This window comes from Rhipicephalus sanguineus, chromosome 6, assembly GCF_013339695.2.
Source record: "Rhipicephalus sanguineus isolate Rsan-2018 chromosome 6, BIME_Rsan_1.4, whole genome shotgun sequence".
Classification (NCBI taxonomy): Eukaryota; Metazoa; Arthropoda; class Arachnida; order Ixodida; family Ixodidae; genus Rhipicephalus; species Rhipicephalus sanguineus.
The window spans coordinates 135200282-135215587 of NC_051181.1; the positions used below are offsets into that span (position 1 = coordinate 135200282).

Genomic DNA, 15306 nt, shown 5'->3' on the forward strand with positions numbered 1-15306 from the left:
CGAACTTGAAAGTTAATTTAGTTAAAACGCAGCGCGACTGCGCCGAGGACGTGTTATAGTCACTCGTGGTGTATTCGTGTCTCTCATCCTCGTCTGCAGTCACGCTCTGTTTGAGCCATGCATGTACGAACCGACTCGCCCATACCAAAGTGCTTAGAGATTCTAAGTTTTACCACTTCGCCTACGTCACCTCGTCTGAATTCTCTCCACCGGGCATATAGTTATTCCGGACGAAAATTTACGCCACATTCCAAATTAGGGAGCTAAGCACAAGCTAGCAATAAAGCCCTATACCACTCCTTTTTTCAGACCAACAGTCTAGCCCTTGCAACGACCAATTTGTGTCTCTAGCTCTAACAACCGGTTTGAGACGAATGAAAAAGGCGTACGCATTCCGACGAGAACGCACCTGCATATAACGCGCGCAGCACCTGGTGCTATCGGCGCTATAAATATATTTAGGCGCTGTCCATTCAGATCAACAAATATCTCCTTGGATGGATAAAAACGCTCTCCTTCTCAGTTCTCGCTCTGTTTGGAACGAGTAGCCGCCCCGTGAAGATAGCGCTGTTTAAGTGCCCATGCATACACGCAGGCTTTGATGAGTTGTTTTCGCCAGCCGCCGTGCATGTGCGTCTAGGGCAGCTTGATGGCAAAACGCGGAAAGAAGAAGCGTTATCGCTTTCAGCGCTTTCTTCGACCTGACCATTATCGCAGATGCGCAGTCTAAAGTATTCAGAAAGGCAAGCAATTAACGAACATAAAAAACGGAATGTTGGGGGGGGGGGGGGAGTAAGTGAGGATGGCCACTCAGTGCCGTGAATATTTTAAAGACCTTTTCAGCCGATATACTTTCACTTTTACGCTTCTGCGCTATAATACGTTCTGCTCAGCTTAGTACGAGCAGCCGAGTGAGAAGTCGAAACGGCTTGCGAACGCTTCCTCGGTTATAAACTGGTCATCGAGCTCTCTTTGTGAAGACGCCGACAAAGGCATATACGCGGACATAGGCGCAAGTAGAGAATCGCGGAAACGGGATGCGGCAGTGTGAGCGTCTCGTGAGATGAGGTTGTTTGGCGTTATAGTTTCTACAGTATTTAACCGGGTCATCTCGTGAGATGAGATCGTTAGGTCTTAGTGTTGATAATATTTAACGCTCCGCGTATTTTTGCAGGAAAAAAAAAAGACACAGCGCCGTAGTAAGTACTGCCGGGTGTTCCAAACAAATCTATCTAACGCATCTGGCACGTATGAAAAGAGAGAGAGAGTGAACAAACAATTACACTCAGCAGAGCATAAATAAAAAAAAAAATAAAGAACAGCGCCCGCGAACACCGTCTTCTGCTTTAACGTTATGAAGAAACTGATATGTGTGTACAGCAAAAAGACGAGGGGGCGATTTAGAGAACAGAACACTTCTAACATTTCGCTTTGTTTACGCAAGCATAAAATCGCGCACCGGGTTACGAATGACGTCTACAACAAAAAGTAGTTGATTTTATGCGTCTACTATACTGCGGGATTGCTGTATAGAACTGTCACAAAAAAGAGGGGGGGGGGTCGAGTTCAGGACATTCATTAGAAAAAAAAAACGAGCTGAACACACCTTCATATTCAGACGCACCTACAAATCTCACGCGATCATAAGCTCTCCCATATCAGATGCTTAACATAGCGTGTGCAAGTATAAAAAGCGAGTTTCTTTATATGGGCATAGCGTGAGATTCCACTCAAATCTTCAGCGGAGTTGGCTTGCACACTCAAGTCGCCTGTCTTCGATGAGGCGCATACTTGAGTTCGCCAGCCTCAGGTCAACCATTGCGAAAATAGAGCTGCTCGCTAAAAAAAGAATCTATCGAAACAACAAAAAGCCGACAAGAACACGTCGGCATGTTTTGCAGCGATGCTTGTTATATACAAACTCGCAAAGATAAGCCTTCAAAATCGGAATAACCAGAAGTTCGACATACTTTCTGGATTCCTACTGTGCGTCTCGACCGAGTGGAAAAGCACTAGGAGGATCGAAAGCCCGGTGGAAAGCTACCGCGCTCAGGCCGGGGTTTTCAATTTCACTACTGTGCAGGGCGTGAACGGAGAGGCCAGGTATATCTCGGCACGCTCCAAGTACGTGCTTTTAGTCCCTGCAGGTCATAAAAAAAACCGGCCGCCCTGGTCGTAAACGACGGGGTGGAGCGAAAGGCTTCTTCATTTGGATCAGCCTTTCAGATCAGAAAAAAAAAAACACAACAAAATCAGCAAATGAAATGGCTGAACTCCGACTGATACCTGTTGAGCGAAAGTGCTTATTCCGATGACAACAGATAAAAAAAAGACAGAAAAGCCAGGTGTACAAAAATATACCACTTCGTAGATGGCTTCCTCCATCTGTAAATAACTCCCTGTCGAGTTTCAGTACAGTGCTCGCGGAATAAAATGAGACCGTTTAGGGCTAAATAACGCACGTACAATCGTGAGCAATATGAGATGGAACACAGAAATTAGCCTTCAAAGATCATAGCGGCTAAACGCAGTTGGCGAGCGCTGAATTGTTCAAACGGAAAAGTTATCTGTTGCAATTCAATACGTCACAGTTATATCGGTATATTACAAGTAACCGTCCACTACACACGAATTCTGTGTTCCATCTCATATTGCTCAGGACTGTACGTGTGCTTCCAAAGCCTTCCGTTCGTGTCAAATTGAAGCAACATTAGCTCATGTACTTACACACAGAGCCAACACCAGCCAGATTCGAAAAGACATGACGCGGTTATCTCGAGCAAGCTCGCGTATACCAGTTGTCAGTGGCGTAGGCAGAAATTTTGTTCGGAGCGGTGGGGGCGCACGCCCTTGATCTCACATGGGGTCCGGGCAGTTACGTGCGGTCGAGTGTCATTTCGTGCTCTGTAACACATGGCAGAAAAAAAATCTCGGGGGGGGGGGGGGAGGGCACGGGAACGGTGTGCCCCCCCCCCCCTGGCTACGCCACTGCCAGTTGTATACTCGAGGTGTCGAAGTCGCGTTTAATTCTGTGAGCGCTGTACGGTACGCTATTGTTGCTTTCGAACCCCAAAAACTACGATATGATTATGAAGCATGCCGCAGTGGGGGACTCGGATTGATTTTAACCCCCAGTGGTTTTTTAACGTGCACCTAAACCAACGTATGCGGGGGTGCTCTTGCATATCAGCCCATCAGGGTGTGGTCGCCATGGCCGGGAATCGAACCCGCATCCTCGACCTTAGCAGCGCGACGCCTTACATATCCCAACATAAACGACGAATGTAGGACACAACGTTAACTATGCAGATAGGACTAGGTGAGGAAAACGCTAGTACAGTTACAACAAGCGACTACGAACAAACGAATAGAAGGAAACTCGGTATTTAGAGGCAACCACATAAGGCCAACGAGGAAGCCGAGGAAGCCACAGGGAAAATTGATTGTTAATCCATTTAGCTGTACAAGTAAACCTCACAGGGTCCCTTATGTCTTCGCCTAAGACGACTCGAAGGCGAAAGCCATCGTATCTTTATTCTCAGTCGATGCAGTAAACATCCCCAGTCCTCTGAAATCCTTGCTCACCTAATGTGGTTTTGCGCTGCCTCCAGGATCGCAGGCATTGCAAGCTTTCTGTGCCTCAGGTGGTTTTACACTGCCTCCGAGATCGGCCCACCTTTGACCAAGCGACGACGTCGTGTGCTGACGTCACCACGTTATTATAATTTTTCGGATCACTCGTGTTGGCGCCGCCGATGCTGAAAGTCAATTGCCGCGTTTGATGAGGCATCTAAGGCTCTCGCCTTAATAACCCATAAAGGTCAACTATTACATAAAAATTGTGCGAACCTTACTGGGAAAGCGCTATACGACTATAGGAAAAATAAGCATGCATTCAACAGTGAGGCTGGCTGTACTCACTCATCGTACGGAACCCTTTACAAACTCACTGGCAGTGCAGACACAGTACGAGTTGTGGAGCGGAAATGTAAAACTGCTACGAAGGCTCTCACCTTGCCCAGAAGGTAACGTAAAGCGAACCTCGTTCCTCGGTGTCACTCGCCTCTCGTATCTGTTGGGACACGTGCTGGAAGCAGCTGCGCGGCTCTGCGATCCCATTATCCAGCTGTGCAAGCTTCGTTTTTGGCCTTCAACCAACGAAGCAGAGGTTTTTCATGTGTATTCTCTTTTTCGTTGTTGCCAAGTTTGGTATATCCGATCAACTGCTGCAAACACACGCAATTTTGGATAGGTTTGTCGTCAATGATGACCCAGATGACGACGATGATGTTTTGTTTAAACAGGGTAGCAATGTCATCAACTTAGGGAGTGAGAGAGAACGAGAGAGAGAGAGAAGATGAGAAAGGCATGGAGATTAACTGGAACCTAAAGTTCTGGTTTGCTACCCTACACCGAGGGAAAAGCAAAGGGCGAAAGGAAGATGAAAGAATGGCGGAGAAGTCCCTAAGCTCTGGTAAACTATTTTTCCCTTTCTAAAAGTTTTCCTGCCATCGGTGTAGCACGATCCCCTCCGGCTGCAAAATAATTTCCGGCTACACCACTCCTCCTTGCACCTTGCACCTTGCGAAATTCCTCAGAAATGATTCGCCATATTGAGCGTCTGTGTGCTTCTGGGCGTCGAATTCACCCTTATCTTGTGACCTGCTAGCTTGCTTGTTAGCTCAAACAACATACTCAGTCTGAGCTAACAAGCAAACAAGCAGATAGTGCACTCCTTTTGTACGATGCAAAATCGGGAATAAAAAAAAATATTGTTAGGTCGACTGGTAGAGTCACCATTCCGAAAAAAGCATCGGTCCCGGTTCGAACCCCGGACAGGGATAAATTTTTCCTGAACAGGGGAGGCTTTCTGTCTGAGCAATATTTATTAGCTCCCGGTTACATTCTTGCATCTCCGTCTTCCACCTCGATCTTGCATGCTTCCGCACAGATAATTTGCCAATTTCGTAAACTATCATAGGTCCCGACTACGACGTTTCTCGCGACCCACTGAGCAGTTCCGGGACTTGAAGCCCCGCAATTCGATTCGGTTACAGGGAAAATACACGTAATTTAATGCTCTCGCGAGCGCACGCTTTCTCCGCGCATCAGAGCACGAGATTGAGACGCCTGACAGCTGTATACGCAGCCAAGCTTCCTCGCCGCGTTTAGTTGACACACTTATAGCTCTAACGTCTATACTGTGACGCACCGCAATGGACCGGCGAAAATTGGTTGCCGTTGCGGCAAACAACGGCTCTTAGTGCGGGCAGGGGGGTGTCTCGGCCTATAAATGGAAGCGCGTATTAGGCGCGGTGCCGTATTATCGCCGGTGTTCAATTTCCTACCCTGCGAACGCGGCTGTATGAGAACCAAGTGGCACATACCGCTTGTGCAACGAGAGTTTGTTAAAGGCGTAATCGCACGGTCCGCGGTAGTTGTGATAATTTCCTCGACTCTTTCTATTTTTCTTAATTACACTTAACATTTTCCTTTCCATCGCTCGCTTTACGGGGTCCTTACGAGATATTTGTTAACCTCCAAAATTTTCATCGTATATCTCGGAATCGATGGATTGCAACCATTGGGCGTATATGTTCTCTCCAAGAGAACACAGCGATGAGCTGCCGATGGATTGCAACCACTGTACGTATGTTCTCTCCAAGAGAACACAGCGGTAAGCTGCCGGTCATGATTTGGTATTACCCGCCGTACGCGTACCAACCCATTTTAATTAATGCGCCTTCCCCCTTTCCTAATCACCGACGGAGTTGTCATAATCAACTGCGTAGTCATAACACTGCTCATTAAACATTTACGGGTCAAGTCCGACTGAGTCAAAGTCTGCCCCGTACTTTGACTCAGTCGGACTTGACCCGTCAATGTTTAATGAGCAGAGTCATGACTACGCAGGTTTTTCACGATAGTGGCGGCCGAAGGCCCCTGATGTTGCATTCAAACAATCGCTTACTTCCCATTTTCACTCCCGGACAGCAAGGGACCAAAGGCGGGCCATTTTGAGAAGCACGTTATTGCTTCATTTTCATTTTTTCGTGCATTATGAAGCATGTTTCCTTTTGGACTCGACCACAGGCGGTGGGAGACACCGCAGTGAAACTTTGGCCCCCTTAATGCGGAACTCTGTGCACGCATATGTGCTAGACGCATACTAGATTTGTCTTGGCACGCATTCCGGTTCATCTGGTAAGACGGAGCACCGCCAATGGCGGCAGCTGTTGAGCTACGAAGTAACAGTGGCAGGCCGTATAAGACAAGAGACAGAGTATTGGCACAAGGCGGCACGCGCGCTGCATGTTTACTACACACAGTCCGGGTTGCAAGAGCCACAAGAGCGGCTCCCTGTGCAAGTAAGTAAACACGGACAAGCAGCTTCTGCAGCCTCACGTACGGGACGCGGCTTCGTCAGATGCGGCGCGTGCTCTACGCCACATTGGGATGCGCTTTGCCGAAACGCGGCCCCAATTTCTTCCGTCGTTACTTCCTCAGCGCACGTTCCGACGCCGAAGCGCGCGTTGCGCCGCCTTTTAACCCGCTATTTCTCTGAATGAATGTTTTTTTCCTTCGTTGTCTGATAGGCCCGCTAGCCTTCCCTCGTCTACGCTGCCGAATCCGGGCTCTGTACGAAGTGCAAACACCTTCCATCGCCTATTCTCTCCTCCGGCTTCCCTCCTTGGACGTTGCACTACTGACGTAAGTGCCTTGTGCACGTTCAGTTAGGGCCGCTGCTTCTGGTTCTATGTTGCCGCAGCTCAAGAGGAGCATTGCTAAGCTAATCGGGAGCAAATTTTACAAAGCTGTTCGCAACTAATTGGTACAGGATACACAGCTGCAGTGGAGGTACAAATGAGGAAGCTTGTGGTGACATGTGGTGCAAAATACATCGGTCAAACAAGCGCATGTATAAGTGACCGCCTAAGAGAATAAAACGGTGCACGACGCAGGGATGGGCACCTGTAGATTCACTGCAATGACTGTGGTTGCTTACCCGTGTTTTCAAATTGCCGCATAACCAGCCACCTTAAAGATAGAAGCACGGGAGAGAGGGATTGTACAATCTACTGAGAAGAATATAGAGAAAATGGCTTTCGCTTTTGGGTCGTCTTAGGCAAGTGCATAAGGAATCCTGTGGCTCTTTATTTATTTATTATTTATTTATTTATTTATTTATTTATTTATTTATTTATTTATTTATTTATTTATTTATTTGCACTTCGCCCTCGCTAAACGCTTCCGCCGATGCCGTTAACGAAACCGCGATTTCGAGCTCAGCAGCGCACTGCCACGTCGATTTGTCTGCGACGGCGGTTTCAAATGTACACTACACACCAGCGCGAAGCTTTCAATAAAACAAACAGGCGCCCTTCCTTTCTTCTGCAGCGTCCTCTCCTTCCGGACGCGAGCACTGCCGTCATGCGCCCTAAACGAATCGTCCGCGCCACCGTGACCTCGACGCTCTCGCGTTTCCTCTCGGCATAATAGCCCCGATTCGCAAACTGAGACTCCGTTCGCGCCGGCCGAAGCGGCTGCTGCTAAATCGTTCGTACCTCCTCGAGACCGCATCCGTCATCGTACAGCCTGTTTCACATGCGAGCGACCGAGCGGCGGGGCCCGCGGCGATCGAGCGGCAGCAGGACGCTCGGACGCGGCTTCGTTTCACATGCACCGCTTTTGCGCGGCGCGCGCCTCTGCGAAGCGCAGTGATGGTTGTGGGAAGCGCCCGTTATCCGCGGGTTTCCTTTCTCCGGGCTCGCTTGTTTTGGTGCGCTTAGGTTGCAAGTTTCACCAGCCTTCTACTTCGGTGATCGATTTTCACGCGCCTAGACCTTGAATGATGAAAATGTGCAGTGTATCAGAGTGCAATTAAACAACTTCAGTAGTCACGTTTATTTCTGTTCCAGCTTTCTTTTTTTACCACGCAAGTCATGTTGCACGCACATACACTTGGCCATGGAAAAGCAAAAGAAAGAATTGGCTTTTGTGTTTTTAAGCTTTCACGGGGCTTTCGGTGGCTTTTGCTCTCGAATGCCGCGAGGCGTTGGTGCGCCGTCTGGGCCGGCAACCAGATGCAAGCGGCCCAGTCGACGATATTGTGTGTTTGTGAAGGAGCTCGTCCCTCTTTTTGCCCATGGGCATTCCAGTAAAGAGGCGGCGGCACTTGTCGTCATCGGGGTCCGTGACCATTCAAAAAAAGAAAACAGCAAACTTTTCGAACGTGCTGGGCCAGAGTGGTAAACAAGAAAAAACAGCAGCATGTGCTGCGAGCTACAAGTGCGGAGTGCCGTAGGGTCCCCCTGACCGGACCTATGTTGGTGCCACGATTCGATAAAAATGCAAAAGAACAAAATGACACGTGCAAACGATTTGTCTGCTTTGACGGAAGCGCCGTAGAGGACAACAAAAGGAAAAGAACGGCACTTCTACACTGCCAGCTCGTTGCTGCGGATGTCGTCTGCTAGCAAACCGAGTTCCTCCCGGCGCGCGCGCGCCCGTTCCTCAACTCCACCCCTGCAGTCACGTGCTCCGCACGTCAGTGCTCTCCCATTGGTTTATCATTGGTTGACCTTGGGCAGACGCGCTGCCGCTGCTGCCGCTAGCGAATTTTTCCAACTCCGGCGATTTCGATCGCTGGCGTTGCGAGCGTCCACTGGTCGCTCTGAAAAACCTGTTTTTGGGCTTCCGCGACGGCAGCCGCTCCGCTCTTGGAGCAAAATCGCTGCATGTGAAACAGGCTTACGGCACAGATATAACCCTCCGCGACACGCAGTGTCATCGACATTCTATGAATGCGTGAAATTTACACAATTTTATGCCAAAGATCTGGAGACCAAATTTAAAGGAAGCGGAAGGAAGGAAGACAGGAGAAAGAGGAAATGGAAAGAGGTTAACCGGTTTAGAATAACCGGTATGCTACCCTGCACAGGGGAAAGGGATGGGGGATATTGAAGTAGGAGTAAAGAGAGAGAGAGAGAAAGAGAGGGGGAGGACACACACAACGTCACAGACCGGCAGTCTTGTGCGGTATACGGCATCACTATCAGTCCACAGCCGCTCGCGCAAGCCTGTTGTCCTTACAAATTTTAACAATGCCTTCGTTGCTTTAATTCTCGATGACTTTTGGGGACGACATTCGAGGATAGTCGCTATAGCCACATCGGTCTGTGGTCAAGGCGAGCGATTGTGAGTGATCGTCTCTGCACAGCGTAGCGAGGACAGTCGCAGAAGATATGCCGCAAAGTTTCCTCAATACCCCAGACGTCGCAAAGACAGTCGGAAGTGGAAGTGTTAGAATAAATTATGGTTTAATTTACATAGATTAATTGCGATTACAACGTAAATAATGATCTAATTATTGTACAGTCAGTCATGGTACATTTCTTCATAAACAGAATTCAACGACGCGCTAACATTACATGAAATAGTTATCTGCTGGCAGCGAGCATTTCTAAAAAAAGGTAAAAAAAATATTTCCAAATTCCTGCCGAAACACCTCACGTCCAACGTGTAGACAAACACGGTACTGCCTTCATCAAAGCGATAGTGTGCAGAAAAGTATTTCAACCAGAAGTGATATAAAGGAACTTTAGGCAACAAGAATGCTTAGTTTACCATTAGCTCAGTGTTCGTCGTCTCCTCCTTGGCAACAGTGCACAGAAATGGCAAAAGTAAGTCGCGTCTCCAAATGAGGACGCCGTGTCGCAAAGGACCGACGCTCGCGCCCGCATCGGCAGATCACCGCATATTCAGGCGAGGCGCAGCCATTGCGCTTCGGACGTATAAGACCGCTCCTCAAGGTTCTCCACAGTACGCACCATTCGTCCACAGATATAGAACCCACAAGTAAACCTGCTTGTTCGCGATCTCGTACCTGTATAATTGAGCACTTCCATTACATCAATGTACGCCCGCTTCTTTCCTCATGTACAACTTCCTATTTTCTTTCTTTAATATTCAAACCTATTCATGATAGAGTGTTCAGCACACGGTAATCGGCCGTCTCGCTTCGTAGGTGAGAACATAGCTTTAGCCTAGAATTATCAGCGACGTATTTGATGCAGCGCAAATAGCTTTGCACATAAGGGTGGCTGCATTGGTTGACAAGGTGTGGTTGGATCAGTATGCAAATCACCAGTTTGCGCGAGGCAGGAAGCACTGTCTAGTCGGAGCACACGATTTGGGAACTTATAGATAGAGGAGGAGGAGGAGAAGAAGAAAAACGGAAAGACAGGGAGGTTAGCCAGTTCTCAGACCGGCTGGCTACCCTGTGCTGGGGAAAGGGGAAGGGGGAGTGAAAGATGATAGAAAAGGGATGTTACAAAAAGAAGAAAAAAAAAGAACAATAGTACGATAAACGACACTGCTTAAAGTCTGTCTATGAGATTAGTTTTGCGCAAAAAGCGCAATAACGCTTTCAAAGCTTTCCGTGCCGAGGATGGTTTCGGCCAGTGTCCTAAGATCTTTTCCTCCGACAGTTGACGATTGTCAAGTCTATTTAACGCTTTGGACAGTTCTTCTCTTTGTGCACTGAAGCGAGGACACTCACAGAGAAGATGGGCGATTGTCTCCTCGCAGCTACAGTTATCACATGTCGGGCTGCTGGCCATTCCAATTCGAAATGAGTAGGCCTTCGTGAAGGCCACCCCGAGCCACAGGCGGCACAGGAGCGTCTCCTCAGCTCTAGTTATTCCCGACGGAAGACGGAGCTGTAGATTCGGGTCCAAGTTGTGAAGACGGGCGTTGGTAAATTCCGTCGAGTTCCACTGTGCCAGTGTCAGTTCACGTGCATGGGAACGAAGCCTTGTTGCGGCGTCCGTTCTTGACAGCGGTATAGCTGCACAATGGAGAGCATCATGGGCAGATCGGGCAGCCTCATCAGCACGGTCATTTCCGTAGATACCGCAATGGCCCGGTATCCACTGATAGATTAGGCTGTGGCGCTTCTCAATGGCGCGGTGATGAAGCAGTCTTATGTCAACGACTAACTGTTCATTTGGTCCATGACGATATGGGGACATAATGCACTGGAGCGCTGCTTTGGAGTCAGAGAAGACTGACCATGCCTGTGGCGTTTCTTCCACTACGAACTCTAGAGCAGCACGGATGGCGGTGAGTTCTGCAGCCGTCGATGATGTCAAGTGCGACGTCTTGAACTTTATGGTGACGGATTTCTCGGGTATGACCACTGCCCCTGCTGAGCTTGTAGGAGAAACTGAACCGTCAGTATAAATGTGAAGGCGTCCACTGTGTTTTTCATGCAGAAACAATAGAGTGGCTTGCTGTAGGGCCAGATATGACGAGTGTTTTTTCTTTTGTATACCGGGAATGGTTATCAGAGCTTCCAGTGGATGTTCCAGCGATGCTTCAACTGTATACTGCACTTTTCCTCGGCTTCATGCGCTACAGTTTACCTGTACTGGGCAGGACCCGAAGAACAAACTTACGCGTACTCCAGTCGATTCAAGCTCAAGCACTGGGGATATGCCTTGGGCTTCCCAGATGCGCGTCCTCAGCGGGAACTTATAGATAGATATAGGTACTGCCCACAGGAAGGAGGTATTTGCTGTGCGGTATATAGTGCCTGTCTAATGAGGAAGAGGAGGTGATGACGATTGTGGTGGTGAGGAGGAGAAGGAGGGATCTGACTCTTTCCAATGAAACTAAGAAACACTGACCGGGCCCCTTTAGTACACTCACAGTGAGAGGCGGCTCAGGACCCAATACACCTCACACATACTGACAGAACATCTATAATTATGTTTCCATCACCATCGCTACGACAGTTGTGGTCGACAGACATTCACATTGGTGAACGCTCCATCCTGGAACGACACTTTCGACATTAGATTATAATGAACGCGATTGTTGCAGCAAGAGACTCTATTAGCACATTTTAGAAACACTTACAACAATAATTTACCAGCACTGACTGTACTACTCGTATCAAGCATCCATACGTACGACCCTGTATTTTCCCGAAAACGGTGGCTTTTTCTAGGTCCTTTCTATGAAATGCGACGTGAAACATTATATAAACCGACTGAAACACGAACGACCACACAAGCTCATTCACGGATGTACACACGATCAAGTGCATCTATATTGGACAGGGCGTTGCGTGAAACTGCTTTCCTATAAAAATAAACACGGAGAAGATAATTTCTACAATGTCTCAGCCATATCGGAGATCACGTCGCAGATCAAAGACCGTTCTCCAAACAAGGCACGGTTGCTGAACTCGGGCTATATCTCGCTCACTTCTACGCAGGTCCTCCTCAATTGATTCTTTCGTTCCGAAAAGGCCTCGCACTTATGAATAGCGGGCGCACGACATCCGCAATCGTAGTCGTAGCAATGAATGCGAGCGTGCCGCTGCGTCAAGCATTGGGTACTGTGTACGAATGTCCCCTCACAGGCGGCAATTTGCAGCAAGCACTACGACTAGATGCATCCCGCGGGGCTGTGTTTATGCCCAATTTGATACGAGTGGTGGGATGTGCCCCGCGTTGATGACCCGAAAAAATAAACGTTGTTGCTGGAAGTATACCCTTGCGTTTATGCGTGCGCGTGCACACAAAGCCCGTAGGCGGATTCACAATATCGCGGTGTGCTAGGACTGTCCTATATACACTTTTCCCCTGCTCAAACCCTGGCACTAGGACGCGAGATCTTTTTTTTTTCTTTTATTGTTCGATGTGGTGGCATCGTTCCTGCCGATGTCCAGGCAAATTACAACTGTTTGGAAAAATCAATACTTCGAAAAGAAAAAAATTGTACAGGTCTAGTCGACTCCATGGGAGCCACTTATACATAAAGACGCTCTTTTCTCAGATCGCTTCCCCATACGCTCTAAAAGTAACTTAATGTAGTTGAAAAATTTAGATCAAAACCGTCTTGATTGAATTAAAATTTTTTGAGCATCGGAGTGTTCGTGGTCCTCCTCTTTGTGTATGGGTACGTTGCCGTTTCAAAGTGTCTTACTGTGTCATTAAAACGCTCATCCGAGCGCCAGTAAATTTAATATTATAGAGTCTTTTAGCAAGTTACGGAAATACGCTGCTCCTTTCTCGCTCGTTGTTCTTCTGACGCTCCCAATTCCAGTGAAGGCACCCAAATACCACAAATGCATTTTTTTTTCAAAAATTACCATGAGTTTGTCACGCCTCATTGTTGCCTCTCAGTCTACGCATTGTTAAGGAACCTGTCGTTCGGGGGACGCACTGTCATTGGAACTCGGAACGGCTAAAGCACAACGAGCGAGAAAGAAGGAGCGGTGTACAGTAATACCGTACCGTTTTTCCGTAACTTGTTAATAGACTCTTTTATCATTGATAGTACACATTGGTGCAATAATCATCATTAGTCACCATTCCTTTTTCAAAAAGAAAAAGACACGGATCATCATATGCTAGATGTTCCAAGTATGCTCGATTAAATTCTTGTAAGCAATTGCCAGAGTGCGCCGTAGCCTAATCCAACGAGCCGGAATCCGCGAAAGAGGATCGGGCTTATTGGTGCAACGGGCGAAACGGTTCTAATAACGCACCACCTGGCCCGATCCCGCGGTCACGGGACGGGCGCTCATGAGCGAAGGAACTTCCAAGGTCCTGTCGGCCTTGTTTCTGTCCGTTTAAAGTTTTGGGCCAGCTTGGCCACGGCTTCAAACAGCGCACACTTTCCGCAATATTTACTGGAGCGGAGAAAGAGCTTCGTGCATCCCCGACCGTGGGTATATAAAGCGAACACCCCGAAAAATTCGAGCCTATCCGCTTCCCGCGCGAGAGGCTCACTTTCCTAATCTGAAAGGAGTCGTTCCGCCAAGAAAAAAAAAATAAAAGAAGACGAAACGAGAAGCGCGGAAAACAATCGCATGCCCTTTTACGGCGCTTTATAATACGCTCCGGGAACCTCAAGGAGCATGAGCCCCAGGAACAAAGCGATTTCGAGCGAGAATACGCGAGAGGTCCATGCGGCGATGAAAGAACGATAACCAGAGGAGTAAAAGAAGAAGACGAACGGCCTCATGAGGAATAAGAAAAGAAAGAAACGTACACAAGAAACAAAAAAGACAAACACGCTTAGCCACGAGGCAGTCAGTGGCCGCGTCGGAGGCGTGCAGAGGGCGGCCTCATGAGCGGGCCGCGCAATCAGGAAGACAGACGGATCGCGCTGAGACTGCTGGCCAGGCACGCTGCAGCCTCCCTGTGTGTGTATACCTTACCTGTCGTCTTCCCGGCCAAGGAGCCAGCGGAGAGCGGGAGCCAGGTTTGTCCGTCGGCGCCGACGCGCAGCTTGTAATCCCGGCAAGATCACCTCCTCCCCCGTCGTCGTCGTCAAAGGAGCAGACGTCGGCGGTGCAAGGCCGACGTCGAGGGAAGGCTCGTCAGGAAGCAACAACGGGCCGATGCCGTCTGCCTCCCTTGTTTGCTTTAGAAGCTTCAGTGCCGGTAGTGGCTGGGCAGGCGAGCGAGCGCCTTGTAACGGGACCGGCTGCTCGGAGAAGACGCTGCGGACAATGACGGTTCTTCCTCCTACTGAAGCAGTATCAGTCGTCCAAAGCGGGCACCGCTGCTGGACTGACGTCGACAGTGCAGCAGTATGTCGGGATTGGCGTCTTAGGCGCGAGACTCACTTGGTCCGGTAGTTGGGGACAGCGGTTGTGAACCGTTTTGTTGGCCGGTTTCCGCGTGTACTTGCGACGAAACTTCTTTTGATGAACGATGGCCGGCTATTTATAATGTCTCCTCTTCCCGTCGATGACAGTTACAGAGCGGCAGTCACAGTAAACAAGGCGTCTCGTTGGACCACGCACGGATAGAAGCAAGTGACTGTATCGTTTAATTTAGGCGTTCCACGCTCGAACTTCTTGAGCCGTTGAAAAATTTGGACACTTTCAATCCAATTATGGAGCGCCCGAAGACCTTTCGATACGGGGTTGTTTCGGACTGCGCTTCGATTGCTTGACCACAGTTCACACACCGGTAGTGTCCAGAGACGTCGTGGCTGTACCGACCAGAAGGTTCGGCGAAAGGCGATTTTGGTCAAAAATCGTGCCGACACACACAGTCAGTACAGTTTCGCCCACACTCTAAGAACACACGCGCACTCGAGGTCAGCAATGAAGCCAGACAAATGTGCTCCCCTGACAATAACACTGCCGGCACGGTGTAAGTCTGTTTCCCTAATTGCACGAATAACACTCACTCGTATTCACGGATGTGGCTCTTCCCTATCGCCGAAGAGGTGTTCTAGCCGAAAGTGCACGGCGATACCACTTGCGAAGGAGCACTG

General features: G+C 48.9%; 1 protein-coding gene across 1 annotated transcript in view; it reads right to left on the reverse strand.

Annotated features, from left to right (window-relative positions):
- Positions 1-14626, reverse strand: part of LOC119396496 (protein FAM107B) — a 197052-nt gene extending 182426 nt beyond the window's left edge. Inside the window, exon 1 of the mRNA XM_037663742.2 lies at positions 14237-14626. The gene's annotated coding sequence lies outside the window, so the exon portion shown is untranslated. The remainder of the gene's footprint in view (positions 1-14236) is intronic.
- Positions 14627-15306: the final 680 nt, after the last annotated feature.